Source organism: Magnolia sinica, chromosome 14, assembly GCF_029962835.1.
Source record: "Magnolia sinica isolate HGM2019 chromosome 14, MsV1, whole genome shotgun sequence".
Lineage (NCBI taxonomy): Eukaryota > Viridiplantae > Streptophyta > Magnoliopsida > Magnoliales > Magnoliaceae > Magnolia > Magnolia sinica.
In genome coordinates, this window is record NC_080586.1 from 16473244 (window position 1) to 16488563 (window position 15320).

General features: G+C 40.9%; 1 non-coding gene across 1 annotated transcript; it reads right to left on the minus strand.

Annotated features, from left to right (window-relative positions):
- Positions 1-5322: 5322 nt before the first annotated feature.
- Positions 5323-5429, minus strand: LOC131226506 (small nucleolar RNA R71). The gene has a single exon (XR_009161883.1). It is a non-coding gene; the product is annotated as a small nucleolar RNA R71 (small nucleolar RNA).
- Between the last annotated feature and the right edge of the window lie 9891 nt (positions 5430-15320).

Genomic DNA, 15320 nt, shown 5'->3' on the forward strand with positions numbered 1-15320 from the left:
ACGTCCCTACGGACGGTTTTGGCCCCTCTACACAATAGACGGTCCGGATCACTGTTTTGATCAGCGATGATGGCCCACCTGGATCGACCGCAGCTTCCTATTACGAATAGAGCAAGCGCGGTCGGGTGCTGTGAAGGCGGCGAACCGCTGATTGACGCCGTGTGTAAAATCCACTCCGACCATTCGATTCGCGTCGAAAAACCAGTAAGATTCGGCTGGTTTTATGTTAGATTCGGTGTGGCCCATACGATCTTTGTTCCCACCGTCCATTCCTGCGTTTACATGAAATCTGCCTCTGTGTGTGTGCATGAGCCAAAAAGGAAAGCTAGGCGACGGTGTTGGTCACCTCGCAGAGCATATGGACGGCTCTGATTGTCAAAAACTGTGGTTGATGGGGCCCACTACACGAAAACGGACGAACAGCGTCCGCCCGCTGTTTCCGTATGCGAGAAGGATCGGGTCAGCGGCGCTGACCCGATCGGCTTGATTCGGTGCAACGAGAGTGCACTTTTGCACTATGCACTGCTGCTTCCCATGGGGTCCATTATGATGTTTTTGAGAGATCCGCTCCGTCTATCTGTTTTGTCAGCTCATTTAAACAGTTGAGACCAAAAATGGAGAATATCCAGATATCAGGTGGGACCCACTTAAGGTTTTAAGGGGCTGATCTAACCGTTGGGCCATTTTCACAGCGGTCCAATAGCTGATTTTTGATTTGTACGGCTTATTTAAGGTCTTCAGGCCATATATAAAGTTTCGAGCTGGACGGATGGTGGGAACCCCGTGATCTTGCATTCTGGCCGACTTTCAGGCCGCTTGAGTTTCAGTTTCTCGATTTTCGCAGATCCCTGGCGTGTAATTCCGTCGATCTTGGTCCCTTGGAGTCCGTCCCTTGCCTTGGTGCATTCTGAATGTTAAATCCATGCTCTCAGTACCTTTTCTCAGTCCAGGCTTGTAAATACGCCCTGCAACACAAATATGATTAAAATGGGCTTATTAAACGGTACCATGTTCATAAATCCAGGCAATAACTGGGTCTGATATGCAATATTTGACCCTCAACACAACCCCCAACCAGCATTTTGCTAGTCCCGAGCAAAATATGCAAAAAGTAAGTTGAGAATTACAGAACAATTTCTACAAACTCGAGAGATTTATGAAAAATAATTCAGATATTCAAATTCTAAGATTCATGAATGTTGGCATTACTTTCTCCTAGAATTAAACTCACGGTACTTCATAATCAAGCTCAATATTTGACCCTCAACACATGCTGCTTGAAGATATACTTAAGGCTCTTGTGGTCACAAAAGAGCTCGAACTCCTCTCCATAGAGGTAATGTTTTCAGAGCTTTAATGCGAAAATGACAGTTGCCAACTCCAGGTTGTGTGTAGGGTAATTCTCTTCGTGTTTCCTCAACTGTCTCGACGCATATGCAATCACCCTGTCCTTCTGCATAAGGACACAACCCAGACCAATGCGAGAGGCGTCAGTATATATCGTATACTTAACCCCTTGCTCTGGCAATACTAGCACAGGGGCGGACGTCAACTTATCCTTCAGCTCCTGAAAAGCTATCTCCGCCTTTTCATTCCAAGAAAACTTCAAATCTTTCCGTGTCAACTGAGACAACGGTCTGGCTATCTTCGAGAAATCTTAAATGAAGCGTCAATAATAGCCTTCTAGACCCAGAAAGCTTCTCACCTCAGTAACCGAGCCAGGCTACTTCCAGTCCTGAACTGCAGCTACCTTAGCGAGATCGACAGCAATCCCTTCCTTAGACACCACATGTCCTAGGAACTTGACTTCCTCTTTCCAGAAATCACACTTCTTGAATTGTGCAAAAAGCTGATGCTTCCTGAGAGTATCCAAGACCGCTCTTAAGTGCTCCTCGTGCTCTTCCCGACTCGTAGAGTATATCAAAATGTCATCGATAAAGTGATGAGGGTCGAATATTACATATCAGACCCCAATTATTACCTGATTTTACGTATATGATAATGCTTAACGGAGTATTTTAATTATATTTTTGTTGCAGGATGAAATCAGGAGCGTTGATGGAAAAAGACTACTACAAGCATGGATTTGACACTCCGAAGTCACCAGAGCAAGGGACGCACCCCAGAGAACTAAGACTGAAGAATTCACATGCCAGGGATCCGAGGAAATCAAGCCGTTCACATTAAAAAGGCCCGAAAATGGTCCAGAATGCAAGATCACATGGTTTTCGCCATCCGATTGACTCGAAACTTCATACATGGGATGAGGGGCATAAATAAACCGTACACATAAAATTTCAACCATTTCATATCTCGGAAAGTGGCCCAACGGCTAGATCAGCCCTTTAATTCCTTAAGTGGGGCCCACCTGGTCCCTGGATATGGCTCATCTTTGGTATCAACGGTTTAAATTATATGGAGAACCATATGGATGGAGGAGATTTGGTGCATACATCATGATGGACCTCACATGTGCACTGCATGCACACAGTGCGGACGCACATTAGCAGTGCATCAATACACGCAAGGTCGGTCAGCAGGCGCTGATCGACCAATTTTTTTTTAAAAAAAGAAGTTGCTGTTTCCGGCTTCGCAAAAACGGAAACAGGGACTTACGGTCCCCTGTTGTGGGCCACCATCACGGCTTGTAGGTCCAATCTAGACCGTCTATTAGACCATAATGGCCCATATTACCATCGCCAAGGTGGCGTTATTTCAGATGGCAGTAGAGATCGGTTTTCAATCGTTCAAAAGCAGAATGGATGGCAAGAAGCGAAATCACGTGGGCCGCATCAGCAGACAGTGAAAACAGTCCATTCTTGACCGAAATTTTATGCTGCATCCAATGGATGGCTTGGATTTATCTATATAGCAACAAAGTGGGCCCCACCAACGTCGCAGCGAGATCAGTGCATGCCCTGTTTTCGCACGCCGGACGCTGTCCGACTTTTGCAGCGGTTGTGGCCCACCTCTACGGCTCGTATGATCAATCCAATCCGTCCATCATGTAGACAACTCAAAAATGTCCTAAGGGACGATATTTATTTGGTAACTGAGCAAGGAAAGATGTGTGGTTTTGCGTCTGAAACTTGGTTGTGTAAAGAAGTTACGCACACTGGTGCGTAAAGAACTCTCTACCGACTCTTTGTACGCAGTCTAGCACGTCTCTCCACCGCCTAGATTGCTATAAGAAAGAGGAAAGAAGGCTCGTTTGGGGGAGAGGGAGAAAAGGATCGAGAGTTTGAGGGGAATACAAGGAAGAAGTTTTTTTTGGAGAGAAGAAAGGTTCGTTTTGAAAGGCTCGTTTGAGAGAGGTAGTTCGTTTTTAGACAGGAGAAAAAGCAGAAGGGAAAGCTCGTTTTGGAAGAGAGCCAGGGAGAGGGAAGAGAGCGAAGACATCAGATTCAAGGAAGCTTGGAGGAGAGCGTGGAGAGAGAATGAAGTTTTTCTTTTTTAAATCTTATTTTTCCATCTTCCTAATTGATTCCATGAGTAGCTAAATTCCTTAGCTAGGGCTGAGATGAAGCCTCCAACTTGAATGAGCCTTGTTTGTTGATTTAATCTTAACTTGATTGATTTGTTTCTTTCTCTAGTGTACTTAACTGGAATATCCATACTCCTCCATTCTAAGAGCTCAACCAAAGTCTAGTTATGGATGTTGTTTGGAATATTATTTTAGGTGCTTGTGTCTGACCATGAACAGGTTCCTATAGAGGAAGAAACATGAATCTACATCTCTCCATGCCTGACCATGGATGGAAAGACGTGATCCATATGCTTTAAGGAAGTATACATTCTGTGTGCCCGACCAAGGACATAGAGTGCGCTTTATTTATTTTTGATATCAATCTGAATTAGGGTGAATCAATAGGTAAAACAAGGTTTATGATAATTAGAGGTGGATTCGAAAGTCCTAGTCTTCTCCTTGATTGAATTTTTCTCATTAATCTCGGTTATTTTTCCATTGATTTTTGTTTAGTTTACTTAATTACTATCGCAAATATTTGTTGGATTAGTTAAGAAGAGTCTTTAATTTTGAATTGTGACGACCAGTCCTCGTGGGAGCGATCTCGTAATACGTACCATATCCACATCTGATTCGTATACTTGCGAGTTTAAAATCATTTAAATCAGGTTGGTTTAAAAAAAACATCAAGTTTTTGGCGCCGTTGCCGGGGACTGTTTCGGTCCAATTGGATTTAGGATTCTCTCTTATCATAATTCATAGTCTTAGGTTTTTTACTAACTTTAGGTTAATTTTTTTTTTTTTTTAGAAACTAACCTATTTCCTGTTTTGTAGGGTCCTGACATAAACTACTAATTTGGTAATCTCTTTCCAAATTTTCTATTTTTTTCTAATTTCTATTTTTAGAAATTTTGGTTTTATTTATTTATTTATTATTATTATTATTATTATTATTATTTAGAAATTTCCTATTTTGTAATTTTAGATTTTGATTCTTCTTTCAAGTAACTTTCTATTTTCTAGTTTTAGAAAATTTTTTTCCTTTTTAGAAACTAACTTAGATTTTTATTTCTAAGATTGGAAACTTTCTTTTTTAGAAATTAACCGTTGCTTAGGATTTTTCTAGCATTATTTTAGGAAATTCAATTTATTTTTGTTATGTCTACAGGAATTGATGAAGGAAGCTGCTAAATAAGATTATCTTCAGAAGGAGCTCTCAAATCTTCAGACATTCATCATCTCCTTTTTCGGGTTCTTCCTTCCAATTCTCGTTTACACAGCTTTCTCTTGTTTTTAGGAATTCATAACTTTTTATTTTTAGTTTTATTCATCTTAGGTTGCATCTTAGTTTAGTTTTCTTTCTTATATTGATAACATAGTTTATGTCAGGACGTAGATCTTTGAACATAGAACTAGCACCTTTTGATCCTGAAATAGAAAGAACCTTTCGTAGAACATTTAGAAACATCCTATTTGAAATGGCGGAAGAGAATGGAATTAAAGCTCTTAGAGATTATTCAGTTCTTGTCCAATTCAATGTGCCTTCATGTATAGTGTTGCCTGCCACCATGGCAGCACACTTTGAACTTAAACCTGGGGTCATACAATTGTTGCCCTCCTTTTATGGTTCAGATAAGGAGGATCCATATCATCATGTGAGAGAATTCTTAGACATTTGCTCCACCTTTAAGTTCCAAAACTTTTCAGACGATTCAATCCGTTTGCTCCTTTTTCCTTTTTCTCCGAAGGATAAGGCGAAAGCATGGTTGAATTCTCTAGGAGTTGGGTTTATCACTACATGGGACCAATTGTCTAAGAAGTTCTTAAACAAGTTCTTCCCGGTTCACAAAACTAATGCCCTCCGTAGAGAAATTACGAATTTCACACAAAAAGAGGGTGAGCACTTTCATGAATGTTGGGAAAGATGGAAGGATTTACTTCTTAAATGTCCACATCATGGTTTTGAAAAGTGGCAACAGGTTCAATACTTCTATGACGGTCTGACACCCTAGAACCGTCGCATGGTTGACGCCACCAGTGGAGGGTTATTCATGACCAAAAGTGATGTCGAAGCTTGGAATTTCTTTGAAACCTTGTGTGAAAACTCCCAGTAATGGGACTATTCAAATAGAGGCGAAAGAAGCCCTCAACCACTGAAGAAAGGGGGTATATATGAGGTAGGAGTCACGCCAGATCTTTATGCCAAAATTGATAGCCTGACAAAGAAAGTGGATGCTTTAATGTTAAATAATGGACCTCCACAAACAACTCAACTCGAGTCATGTGCCATATGTTCTAGTCTCGCCCATCATACGCAGTCTTGTCCATCTAGTTCAGCATTTCCAGAATTTCTCTCTGAACAAGTACATGCTATGAACACCTTTAGGAGAACTGAGAATGATCCTTACTCAAACACCTACAATCCAGGATGGGCTAGGCATCCAAATTTTTCTTGGGTAAAAGGACCACAACAAGGAGGACCATCTGGAAATCCTCCTATGCAACCTTACTCCCAAGTTGGCAGTCAACAACCTCAGCAGTTCTCACAGTATCAACAAGTGCCTCCACAATCTAGGAAACCATCTCTTGAGGATACACTCAATCTTTTTATGCAGAGTTCACTTCAATTTCAAAAAGACACCCAACATACTTTACTAGCTAACCAGCAGAGTTTACATGCAAATGCGCAATCCATTGCTAAGTTAGAAGTACAGTTGGGTCAACTTGCTGCCACATTGAGTGAGAGAGAGAAGGGCAAGTTTCCTAGTCAACCTGTGGTAAATCCAAAAGGACAGTATGAGATTGGCTCTAATTCAAACCAAGAACAATATCATGAGGAAGCCAAATCAATCATTACCCTTAGGTTCGGTAAACAGATCGAGAACAAAGTAGAGATGCCTAGGGAAGAATCAAAGTCCAATACGGAAGATCAAAATGAAATGGAAAGACATACTAGTGCATCCAAAGTCCAACAACACTCTGACTCTCCAGGAACCACTCATGTGTCATCTTATGTGCCTAAAGCACCTTTTCCTCAACGTCTGGCACCGGTTAAGAAAGGAAACAACTTTAATGATAAATTGGACATGTTTAAGCAAGTGCAAATCAACATTCCGTTGCTTGATGCTATCAAGCAAGTTCTTGCTTACGCTAAGTTTTTTAAAGATTTATGCACTCAAAAGCGTAAGATGAATGTTCATAAGAAGGTCTTCCTTGCAGAGCAACTCAGCTCCATAATTCAACACAACACCCCTCCTAAATTTAGGGATCCAGGAGCTCCTACCATTTCTTGTGTATAGGAGAGCATAAGGTTCAGAAAGCATTGCTTGATTTAGGGGCCAGTGTTAATTTGTAACCATATTCGGTCTATGAGCAGCTAGGACTTGGTGAGCTGAAACCAACTAAAATAACATTACAACTAGTTGATAGATCTATCAAGGTGTCCCGTGGTATTATTGAAGATGTGCTAATCCAGGTTGATAAGTTTTATTTTCCAGTGGATTTCATCGTTCTAGATACTCAGCCTGTCCAGAATCCTACAAGTCAAATCCCGGTTATCTTAGGACGTCCATTCTTGGCCACATCCAATGCAATCATAAATTGCAGGAACGGAGTTATGAAGCTATCTTTTGGTAACATGAAGATTAAACTCAACGTTTTCAATGCTGGACAACAAATGTCAGACTCGGATGATATATTTGAAGTGAACATGATTGAGAGTCTAGTGCATGACTCTTTCCTTGAATCTTCCGATAACGCTCTTGAGACTTATTTAGCACATTTTGGCAGAGATTTTGACATAGAAAGTTCCATCCAAGAAGTCAATGCATTGCTTGACTTTAATCCAGAAATGAATACAACAAAATGGAAAACTAGAGTGGAACCTCTTCCACCTTCTGAGTCTAAATTGGTCCCGTCTATTGAGAAACCACCCGAAGTCGACCTTAAACAATTACCTGAAACTCTCAAGTATGCATTTTTAGGACCTTCTGAAACCCTGCCTGTCATCATAGCTGCTAACCTTGATAAAAAACAGGAGGGTAAGTTGCTTAAAGTTCTTAGAGAACATAAGGGGGCTATTGGGTGGACAATAGCGGACATAAAGGGAATAAGCCCCACGGTGTGTATGCATCGTATTTATCTTGAAGAAAATGCAAAAACATCGTGTGAAATGCAAAGGAGGCTTAACCCTAACATGAAAGAGGTCGTTCGGGCTGAGGTGCTAAAATTGTTAGATGTTGGTATCATATGCTTGAAAATGATGTGGGTCCCCCTTGGGTCCCCCTGAAATTGCCCCGATCGGGCCCTTAGTCCGATTCGACGCATATCGGGCCACTAGGAATAGGATCTGATACAGATTCAAGTTTAATGACATTTTAAGGGCTGAGATGGTAGGATACACCATCTAAACTCGTCAATAGATGGTCTAGAAGAGATTTTGGGTCGCTGTGTGTGATCAGGAGTGCGCACAGACTCGATCTCGGTGATCGTTTTCAGTAAACTTTCGTCGATAGGAGCAACAGGAAAACATACACAAATTCTAAAATATGCTCGCACCCTCCTACACAAAGGTGGCGACAGCGTGCATTGTGTGACCATAACCCAGGTCCGGTTTAATCCAAATCATGCTCTGATACCAACTTGTGACGCCCTGAAATTCAGGGGTCGAGCATAACTCAGCTCCCGAGTTTCAAAACAACACTTATGCAACATATTGAATGATGGATGTATGTTGTCTGTATGAGTGCATAAAACATGGAATAGATTAAGCCAAACTATAAACATAATTCAGGGATAAGTGAAAGACGCAAGCGGAAGACTTAAAGAAACATATGTGTACATGTGCAAGTCCCTGAAATACGTATACTCTGCTAGGTCATAATTACAAGCGTTGATTTCAAAATATAAGTATCAAAATGGCATCATCTATTACAATTACAAAGAAAACCCAGAATCCCCGCATATCAGGACATGGCTCACATGAACCCGCTTGAGAACTGCATAAAAGAAAACGCGTCCACATCATCCTCATACTCCTGCTCTGCCTCAGGGGTCGCATCATCATCTGCATCTAAGATAGAGTCTGGTTGGTGTTGAAACATCGTCCCAGAATGTGGGAGTGAGTGATCAACTCAGTGGAACTATACAGTAAAAGTTAACATGTTATCAAATCAATCAAGCAGTAATGATAAGGCAAAATAATCAAACACGTCCTATCTACTCTTGTTAATGCAATGATGTATGTAGAAATGATGCATGCTCTCGCCTGCACTCCCTCAGCATCTTCATCTTACGGTACGCATGACAACCTCCCGCAGTGCCAACAACTCCAACACACATGCAATGCGATGCATGAATATGATTACCAAGTTATTATTAGTCCTTTTCATACAGCAGGATTGGGAAACTAAGGTACCTTCCTCATATTACTTTCCAAATAGTGATCCATTCTAGGGTCATCAGTCCTAGACAATCTCATATGATTATATGGTTTTAGGTCGCTGCAAAGGGCTCGTGACCAATCAATGCATACATATCATACCTTAGTTACTACCCTGAGGCTCGTCGCCTCAATGCAGTAGCAAGGTATGCTCGAGGTCACTACAAAGGGCTCGTCACCAATCAATGTAGGCCGACAGCACGAATATAGTGTCCCATACCACCATAATCAGCTCACGAGTCTGGTGTGCTCACTGGTCACTACGGGGAGGCTCGTCACCCTAGCGTAGGTTGACAGCTCGACCACGGTGTCCCATACCACCATGCCCGACTCATGAGTCTTAGCGGATTAAGGTATAATGGTTAACGGAATTGCATTGGTAAGTTTGGTACCCTAGATTCAAGCAATAGAGTTCATACATGGTGTACATCCACTGGGACAATCGGGTTACATGACGAACTCGACTAATGTGAGCGCACGTTGAGCTGAACGACATGGAGTGTGCAAACACTCCGCATGGTCAAACCACTGCCGACAACCCTAATACAACTCGGTTTCGTCAAACACGTCCTACGTGGCGAAATCAACCTCGGCCACGAACTCAAGGATTGTTACCGATTTCCTGGACTATTTCATAGTCCCAAACACCTTCAATTATAACAGATATTCATACTAACAATTGAAAACAGTAATGGAACAACTATGCTAATCATACAGTATGTGAGCATTTGAAGAATATCAACTTAGCATGAATTACACATAAGTAGTGCTTGAAGTTAAACAACAAAGAATGTAAGTAACATGTAGGAAATCATACACATCAATAGGATAGTTGAGAATCTCTTCTCAACGCCCATAAATAGGTTAATATATTACACACTTAACTATTCAGACATTTCTACAAACACTTAGGCTACATAGTCCAACATACATGGCGAATGTTGGTGATAACACACATTTGGACAATTCCTTTCGCCAAGGAGTTGACACACATACAACTAGCACAAGTACATGACAATTAATCATGGCAAACACATGTTCATATTTTATACGTATACAATACTTCCTACATATACATAAAATACACAAATCTCAATATAACTCATATATATCAGGAACGCAAAATAAACATCACAGTTGGCATGTGAAATTGCATCCACAACAATAATAAACCATTACCCAACATTGAAAGCCTTGAAAATCATAACCTATACGAATATAGTCCGCACCTTAAACCAAAAAGACACAATAGATCTGATTCAGACGATAAGTCTTCGTCAACGGCGACTAGAAAACCTAAGGGGAAAATAGAAATGAGTTACATCAACACTTAGACAAGTCTAAGCTCTAAAACAGACTGGGGTTTGATTAACTTACCCAAGAATGAACTTAGAATCGCCGGAATAATGATTCAAAAGTGATGGTTTAGGTATACAGAGTAACAAGAAAGAATCTCAAGATGATTCACCAACTTCTCTCTCTCTTTCTCTCTCTTTTCCTCTCTCTTTCTTAGTTAGGGTTAGAAAATTCGTATGGAAAAGAGAGTGAGGGTTTTAAGGTCTTTATATAGGCCTAACATTGATGAAAATAGCCCCAAGGCCATGGTATACTTAGGTTATAACCAAATCAGGCCTATTCCGATCCAACGGAACACTTCTGGTGGTCTTTTCTCCATGTGCGGTCAGACTAAAGCTCACTGATTATGGATCTAGGTCAGTCTTAGTTTTTATACCGATCAGATTTACAGATCAGCCGTGGCGGACCACTCTCAATTCAACGGTCACCGAAACTCGATCAGGTCCACCGGCACTATGACATGCCAGGGCCATCTTCCCTGATCCGAGGGTGAAATTAGGTCAGAATCCAACGGTCAGAAAGCTTAAAATCAGCGCGCAAGCGACACGACTCAGATTTCATAAATTATATTTAATTTCTCAGCTTTCTCACACTCTTTACTCCGGACTTAAGCAAATCGACCCAGGACATCATCTGGTCTTGATTTTTGAGGTGATAGTCAAGCCCAACAAGATGACCAAAATTGTCTAAGATCGACGCTATAAGACTTTCAATGCGCGGTGCAGGTCCGATACACAGTTTTCAAGTACTCCCGAGAGCAACTGGATTTACCGTTGAATCCTAGATTTCAGGGTAACATAGCATTAACGATTCTACAGGTTTTGAGTTCTGCAGATCAAATTTAAAGTGGTTGATACTAATTTCACAAGCAATTGAGTTTAACGCTAATTAACCCACACAACTTCTAAGGAAAATAGAGGTAATACTCGGGTCTTGGCACGAAATTTTTCGGGTCATTACATGGATGGAGTGATTGATGATGGGTGATGGGTGGTATGGGTTGTGTAAGAGAGAGTTGACTTAGGAAATGGCTTGTGTACTTGGGGATGGGATGCAGTAATGGGTTATACTTTAATGGGATTGATTTGACATTTGATATAGATTCTCTTGTGCAGCATTTTTCCTCGAACTGAACGTGGGCCCACATCTCCTGGCCCGGGTATCGCCTTGTCGCGTGAGATGCGACGTCGGAACTGCGGTGATGGCGTGGTCACAAGGGTACAAGTCTCGGGTCAAGCCGACTCTAGAATACGAGATACGACTCAGGATTATGCGCAAATGCCAGTTACAGAACGCAGGTTGTCGGAATTCAACCAGGAGGACCGCGGAAGCCTAAGGAACGGTATGGGTTAGGATACGGGTCTTACAAATACGTACATCATGTATGATAGCAATAGATGCTGGTCTGTGCTATGTATGCATGATTAGATAACCCATTATTAGTCCAGTTATAATCAACTACTTTAAATAAGCTCAAGGTCACTACGGGGGCTCGTCACCAGTGTAGGCCAACAGCTCGGGCATAGGTCCCATACCACCATCCCCGGCTCATGAGACTGCCATCTTAAGATGTTTAATGGAAACCCGTTGACTAGTGGTCAATCATATTATAGTATATGAGGCTTACCACCGCAAGGTTATATAGAATAAAACGTTGAACCCATCTAGGGCAAGTACCAAAATAAAACTGCGTAGGGCGAATATCAAAACTAACCCACATAGGGCGATTAATAAAACTAAGCCACGTAGGGCCAATATCGAAACCATGCGATAAGAGACCATACTTAAAATCATTAGACACAACAACCCTGGATGGTAGGCCCATATCATTGATCAATTTAAACCACCACTCAATAACCACTAAGATGAAGGTCCATTTCAATCACAACCTGTCGGGTTACATCCCAAGTATAGGTGTACATTTATACGTGAGGGTTTCCCACTGATGTACCGGTTTAAGTTCCATAAGCAATCTACAAATAATCCACAAGAATGAGATAATATGCATGATAAATATTAAGCATGAAACCTAGCAATTTGATTCCAACAATTTCACATGTGAGTATAAGATGGAGATATCAATTATCAATTTCAATTAAAATAAAACTATACTTAAGCTAATGGGAAAATAGAAAGCTCAAGGGGAAGAAATCATTACCTTATGTTTGAATCGCCTGCACCATTGCTACAAAATGCGTGTTCCCTTGGAATCAATTCCTATCATTAATTGTAAAGTCATACAATTAGATCCAAGCTTACATACTATTTGGGTTAGGGTCTTAACCTAGAGTTTAGACCACTTAGGTGTAGGATCTTATTTTAGAGTTTAGGTCTAGGTTAGATAATTAGGGTTTGAACCCTAGTTGGTGTGCAATTGATTTCCTTTTAATGTTAATTTAATAGTATTTATTAATGTTAGTGTTGTAGTTAATATTAATTAATAATCATCCTGATAATAATTAATATTGTGATCTGCTATTTATGATAAAACGATATATTAGTATTTAATAATGATATTATTTTAGTTTCTTATATATAATAACCATTATTAGAATAAATAATTTACTAATGGCTATGCATTCTTGATATTTGCAATCTTAACAGTGATAGAAATGGTAATAAATAATTAGAAAATAATTGTTAACATTAGTGTTATAATTAATAGTAGCTACCATAGTAATAATAATAATTATGATAATCACTAGGACCTACTATTAAGGATAATATTTGAGAGAGATAATTAAACTACTACTATTTGGTAATTACAATTCTATTCATCTTAACTAATTTGAGCTCAAATAACCTACAATTGGCTAGTCATGTCTATATTAAAAATTATTATGATAATAGCATAAGGATGATAATTGTTAATCGAAATGCTTCTAGTTTGGGAAGAACGTGTGACTCACCTTTGTCAACTTGGCTTGACTTGACGCGACGGAGTTGTCCCAACCCAACCTCAGCAAATATCAGCTGGACTCGGTTCCAATTGAGTTGACTCGGCCCTATCTCCATTTCTTCTTTTCCTTCCTCTCTTCTTTCTCTCATTTTCTTTTTTCACGTAGACCATACGCCAGCAAGCGGCTGGGATGAACTAGACTCGGTCTGCCCCACACAACTTGACTCAGTGAGTCAGTCGAGTTGAGTCGACTCGAGATGGTTCTCTCTCTCTCTCTCTCTCTCTTTCCTTTCTTTCTTTCCCCCTTTCTTCTTCATTGCTGGAGGGTTCAACCAGCTAACCCTGATTTAACCGGGCCTGAGCAGCTCTAAACAAGTCAGCGACTCGTCCCGAGTCCGTGAGCCAACTCGGTAACAATCCCATGAAGGGAAACAGTCCGGCTCAGTCAGTGATTCGATTTAAACAGTATGGCTCGGTCAGTGATTGGAGGTGGCTTGGTGCGGGTCGAACAGAGAAGAAGATGTTAGTCATTAACGGCGCCTTGAAAGCTCTCGCTGCTTCCTCCAATCCAACGCTTGAAAACGGTCCTTATGGACTCTAGGAAGCCTGCAGATAAGCTTCATTGAAGCTTTGAGGAGATGGGGTTGGTGGGTTCGGTCTTGGAAGGAAATGACCGATGCTCTCCCTTCTTCTCTTTCTTTTATGAGAAACCTAGCTTTGAAGGGCTAGGATTTCATCTCACGGATAGTCAGGATTGAGAGAGAACGTTTCACGCGGATTGCTAGGTTGTCAAATGAAAGGAGAAATGGAAGCTTTCCGATTTTAAAAAGTATGTGTTTGTAGGACTGTTTTATGCCGGTTCTTGTGTGCCTACAAGTGCTGGAAAACTGATTATAGCAGTCGGCTTTTGGTCAGAAGGAACGTCCGCACCAGATGGACGGTCTGGATCATGGGTGTGGACCCTAGTTCGTGGGCCACCATTAAAAATATGAACGTACATCCGTTTGCTGTTGAAAACAAGGAGAGAGAGAAATCTCTGTATTTAGAGAAATTTTGAGTCAGAGTGATTTGACCGAGCTTCTCAGCTTAGTGCACCGCGGGTGCACTCCCTCTTGTGCACTTGCAACTTCGCAAGTGGGGTCCACCACATTGATCAGTGGAATTTGACCATCCATGCTCTCTAGAGGGCCTAAGTCAAGGCCTATAACCACATATCTAGCAGATCCATGGCTTAAGTGGGCCCCACATCTTGATTTTGTGTCATGGTGGTGGATTCTTGCCGATCTGACGGTCGGATCACTTCGAATTTGAATATAAGCGGTTAAAATGGTCCTAGGAATTCATTTAGATGACTGGAACCCCTAATCCATGAATTTAGAACATTAAACGTTATTATTAGAATAATTTCAACATTTATTATTATTATTATTGTTATTATTAGATTAAAATCGTAGGGCCTTATTTTAAGGTGGTCATGTAGATATGTGGGCCACAAAACGATTTAATTAAAACCCCTAGTAGTTAATTACACGTCTTTGAAATCCTACAGCCTTATTGGTTTCAAATTGTTGGCCCATATAAATCCAATGGTTGGATTGATCCTGATTCGACTATCGATGTCCAAAAGGGCACTAAGGGTTTGTTTTGGTGGTTAGGACACCCATTGGTTGACCGTTATGTGGGTCATCCCACACGAATGACACATTAGCCATTCTCGATCTTTTACTTAAATGATCTGATGGTTGGATCGACTAACATTTGACTATCAATGGTGCTAAGATCCTAACGGGTGTTTAGGTGTGATATGGGGACTGAATATGGTTTAGAATAAGCTGATTGTATCTTTGAATGATGGGCCTTACAATGGTAACCCTGATGGTTGGTTAGGTTTCCTTGAGCTGCCAATGAGGATGGCTCCTACTATTCATATTGGATTGGGATTTAATTCATACGTTGATCCAACAAGCGGATGGATGATTTGGATTTGTCATGAACCAATGTCAGCATGTAAATTTTGATCTGCCGGTTGGGAACGATGAAACAGTCTAATCCTGCTTCCTTATTTGTTATTTGTAATGGGTTTAATTGAGCTGTCAGACCACCCTATAGATATGACTCGAGTCCTCTTGGATCTTTTAGCTGCTATGTGGCGGATGAAT